The following is a 5189-nucleotide window of genomic DNA, read 5'->3' as shown; positions in this document are numbered from 1 at the left end:
CTGAGGTTATTCGGCAAAACTGGGGGCAACCTGGGAGAAACCAAGCTAGGAGATCCAGGTCTCTGGCAAGAGAGACATGTGCCTTTTTTCAATCCCAATTTCTCTCCTGGACTGTGGGCTACTAAAACAAATAGCAGCTCTCCCTCTTTATGAATTAAGCATTTCAAGGACAGCCTGGCTGTGAAATAAAACGATCCAGACAAATTATTGCACACTCATAGCCAGATTTCTGAATCAAGCCTGAGCCTGCCTAGAGCTCCACGTTCACCTAGCATAAAATAATACCAAATGTTTGGACTTGGAAACCATTTGCCAAATGTTGGGATAATATAACAAAACACACACACACATTATCAGAGACAGAAAATGGCATCCTGGAAACAGCTTAACCCACTGCAAATGAGAAGTAAGAGCCTTATTCAGCAGAAAAGTTCTTTCCCACTCTCGGGTTTGCCCTGGAGCTGTTTGCTGCTTGAACCTCTCTCATCTACTCGCGGTTTTTCCTGGGAGCACATCATATGTTGCAATTGCATGTCACTTAGCTGTCCATGATCAGTTTCTCAAACGTGAATATATTAGAGAAAGGTTGTGAATTAGCCAGCCACGTTAGCCCCGATCTCCTCGCAGTAAAATGGATGAAGAATGACCACATTTTTCCCTTCTCTCTATGTACTGGTGGCTTCCACAGGAACCCTCTGGAAATGAAGCATAGAAAGAAGTTCACCTGACCAGACAGAGAATAGACATTTGGCATTTTAAAAAGCCTTTTAAATGTCTAGGTAGATGGTATACTACCCCGTAGCCTTTTCAAAATCTGTAAGACATGCTGTGAATGCCGTTGTCTAAAAGCACCAGCCCTGGAAAACCCTCTGGGTGTCCGGGTGAGGAAGGCAGCAACCTCACCACTTCTGGAAAGAAAAGGTTCCCACTTGCTTCAGGAAAAATCTCTTTCTACCAGATGACAGGACAAGGAAAAGCTAGCAGAATGTTTTGCTCATAATTTTTATCCGATCAATCATGTGTAATAAGCAATGCAGTTTGGCCACAAAAACAATATGCAAGATGGGAGATTGACTGCTTCAAGGGCTGGCAGGAAAGGGCACATTTCTTCAGGACGACATCAAAAGTCACTTGTTGCCTTGAGTGAGTGGTCAGAATTGCAAGTTCAGTGCCAATGGATACTTTCATGTAAAGCCCCATGGCCTGAAGACAGCTCTCAAGTTGATGCTCAATTGCCACGTGCACCTGAGACATCCCAAGGGGCCCAGCAAAGCAAGAGAGCAGTCCAGTATTCTCTGGGGCTATGGCGCCTAAGTCCAGAGGAGAAGGGTCGTGAGGAATGTGGTGGTTGGGCACATAGAGGTCTGAAAAGTTTGCTTTTGCTTTCCCTTCCCGAAGTTTATACCCAAGTTGCACTTATTACTACTCTCTTTGGAGGAAAGGCAATCCAGAGCCCGCAAGCCACGGAGAAGAGTCAGAGAAAAAGAATGTGCCCACCCAAGCTGGCAGGCACCTGGGCCTCTTCAGCAACTTGAGGTCTGACCTTCCCTCTCAGCTGGGGAAAGCAGGGGAGATAAGATAGGGCTGACCCTAAGGCCTCATCAGCATCCTTGACCTTGGTAGAGGGCAGACATGCAGACGTGGTCCTTGTCCGCATGGGGGTGAGGAGTGGGAGGAACAGGGGGAGTGGAGGAGAGCAGCCTTGCTTTGCTGCTAGAGACCAGCAAGGGCCATTCAGTAAACAAAGCAAAGTAAAGCAAATGACAACAGCAAAGCAAGATGTGAAAGGGAGAAGGGCGGATTTCTGTGGAGTCTCTGGCAGGTTGAGGTGCTGCCTTGCCCAGAGAAAGGCTGTAAGGTGCTGGCATTTCCATGATGCTAAACAGGTGGGGACTGTCACAGGAGAGGCCGCAGACTGCCCTGAGCCTTGGGCGATTGGCCCTTCTCATCACGGTCCTCTTCAGTCATTACCACTGCCTCGTTAGCTTCAGCAGACCTCTGGCTTCAAAAGTGGGAGTTAACTTGAATCACGGATGTTGGAGAGAACAGAAGATGGGCAGTGTGGAGAAACACCTAGGGAAATACACCTGAGAATCCCACTGCCATCCTCCCCAAGCCTGAATCTGTCTCCTTGCTCAATCATGTAAGGGAATGTTCCACCTACTTCATCGTTTGGCTTTGAGAACTTCCTGTCTTGCTTTCTTTGAGAACACTCCAGGCTTCCTCTTGTTCTTTTGTTCTTTGTATCTCCCCTAATTTCCCAGGCATTCCCATACCTCAATGCTTCTCAGAACATGGTTCCCCAGCCCTAAGCTGCCCTGAGAATCCTGACTGGAAGCTTCCTGCTCATCCGTTTGAGGACCCGTTACTTCAGTGGACTGTTCTGAAGAAAAAAGAGAAAGCAACAGGGTTTACTGCCCATCAGTGTAGAGTTACAGAGCAATTCCAATCAGCCTGTGGTGTGGCACAGTTCTTCCTATGGGTGGCTGTGCAGCAAAGCAAGACTCTCCATGGAGACAACTGCAAGGGATGAGGAGGAGGCCAAGGGAATCCAAGACCTTCCTGACTTCCTTTGCCTTTTTTTAGCTTCTCAGAGGCTTTTAGGGAGAAGTCCTGTCCCTGCTTTTCAGATAATTCAGTAGCTGTTCTTAGATGGCCACCTTAAAATAAAAAAGAAAGGTGATGGTTCTCCACATTTATGTAGTGTTTTACAGTTCTGAGAGCACTTTTTATCTCCCTACCTAAACTGTATCACTTTAGGCCTAGGATGGAAATTAACAGGAGGAATCACAAAACTTAGTTATTCCAATCACAAATTTCAGGTGAGAATGTTTGTCTTGTCCTGGTCGGAGCTAATGTTGACCTCTCTGTTAGCATATTTTGGATCAGATTCCAGTGCACCTTTTTGCCTGTAGAACTGAATGAATTCTGTGCTATTAGCCTGATGCAACCATTGGCTTGCTCCCCACACCAACCCTAACCCCTGTCAGTTCCCACTGAAGCTGGTGATTTCACAGAATTCTGCACCCAAATGTGACATGCACTTCTTTCTTCTCTCTCTTTCCTGTTGCCCCCTTAGCTCTCTTCTCTTTCTTTCCCTCCTTTTTCTTCTCTTCACTTTCCTTTCCATTTCCTTCCCTTTCTCTCTCTGTTTCTGTCTGTCTTCCTCTCTGCTAGATATTGTTTCCTGTCAATCAGCATTCATCAGCAATTGCACGTATACCCTTCTTCGTATCTCAGGGGCTGGAAACCTGTAGTTCATATTTCTCAGGCTTCCTTGATTCCAGGAAGGTAGAGAATAGGATCTTCTTCCTCTGGCAGGAAGAGGTATGGCAAAGATATGGGCTGTACTGGATATGAGTTTTTGTAGCAGACTCCATATTCTACTGCCAGTCACAACTTCAGGGCCAAGAGGCAGCTATGAAGCCAGCAGAGTTTTCCTGCAGTTTTCTGACCCTGAGATATTAGTATATCCCAACTTCATAATCTCTGGATCATGAGATTACAGGTTACAGGTTTCAGGTTACAGTGGTGTAACCTGAAAACTAGTGGCACCTCCTCTAAATTACCTTCCTGTAGCACAGCCAATAATTTTGCTGACATTTTATCCTCTTCCTGCATTGCTTAAAAGTCAGCCTTTATGCATAAAATACTTAGAGTAATGGTTCTCAAAGACTGGCCCTGGACCAGCATTATCATCATCATCATCATCATCATCATCATCCGGGAACCTGTTAGAAATGCACATTATTGGGCCCCATACCAGACCTACTGAATCAAAAGCCCTAGGGATGGTGCCAAGCAATCCAGGTTAACAAACCCTACAGGCGATTCTGATGTAAACTAGAGTTTGAGAACCACTGACCTATTGAGATGTTTATTTTCTTATCATAAACCGTGACTGATATACACACACCTTCTCAATGTGTGCTGCTTTTTGTGTGATTATAAAATACTATGTTTCATGTAGAAAATTTAGAAAACTACAAAAAGTGTGAACAAGAAACCAACCCCCACAAAATCTCACACTGAAAGTTAACTGGGCCAAGCATGATGGCTCACGCCTGTAATCCCAGCACTTTGGGAGGCCGAGGCAGGTGGATCACGAGGTCAGGAGTTCAAGACCAGCCTGGTCAAGATGGTGAAACCCCGTCTCTACTAAAACTACAAAAATGAGCCTGGTGCAGTGGCAGGTGTCTGTATTCCCAGCTACTTAGGAGGCTGAGGCAAGAGAATTGCTTGAACCTGGGCAACAGAGGTTGTAGTGAGCCAAGATTGCGCCACTGCACTCCAGCCTGGGCAACAGAGTAAGACTCTGTCTCAAAAAAAAGAAAGTTAACTATTATTACCCTTATTTTGCTTCTAGCCATTTCTCCATGTATACACATTTATACATATAGTTACATAACTGGTTCATCAGTTTTTATCTGATTTTTTCCCCCACATAACATTATATTAGGAGCATTTCTCTGTGCCATTATATACTCTTATTTAAAATTTACTTAATGTTCCATGTTATGTAAGTACCATAATTAATTACCTACTTTTCCAATGATAAATATTCATGTTATTTCTGGGGTTTGCTGGTATAAGTGAATGCTACACTAGATATCCTTATATAAAATATTTCTCCAATCCTGATTGCTCCATTAGCATCAAAGGATAAATGAGGATATGGAAGAGAAGAGAGATTTAGGCAGGACAGTGCTGGACCCTTTCAGAGCAGTGGCTCCTTGTGTGTAGGGGTAAGCAGAGAACTCATGAAACTTACCAGTTAGGAATCAAGGTGGGAAAAAAGAGAGGAACTTAAGAAAGGTGCTTTCTATTTCTGAGCTTAAATAACAGTTGTGAGAGTAGAGGCATCTCAGAAGGAAGGACAAACAAAATGAAGCAAAGCAAGTGATTCTTCTTTTGACACCCTAGATATTCACCCAAAAGGTAGTAGCATTTGAGGCTAGTGCACACTTGTTGTTTACGAAGACACAAAGACTTCAGTTTTTTCCCCCCGATTCAAGACATCAGCCTGGGGAGGCTGAGTCCATTCTCATGTTATGGTGGCATTTCCATCTATGATAGACGGGCTGAGGTCACCCCAAAAAGTCCAAGCCTTGTTGTGCTAAATCCCTATCAACCTCAATGGGGACGGCACCAGGATTAAGAAGCCAAAGAAGGGACCCAGAGCCAGCAAA

This window comes from Macaca nemestrina, chromosome 3, assembly GCF_043159975.1.
Source record: "Macaca nemestrina isolate mMacNem1 chromosome 3, mMacNem.hap1, whole genome shotgun sequence".
Classification (NCBI taxonomy): domain Eukaryota; kingdom Metazoa; phylum Chordata; class Mammalia; order Primates; family Cercopithecidae; genus Macaca; species Macaca nemestrina.
Note: the sequence above shows the minus strand (reverse complement) of the source record.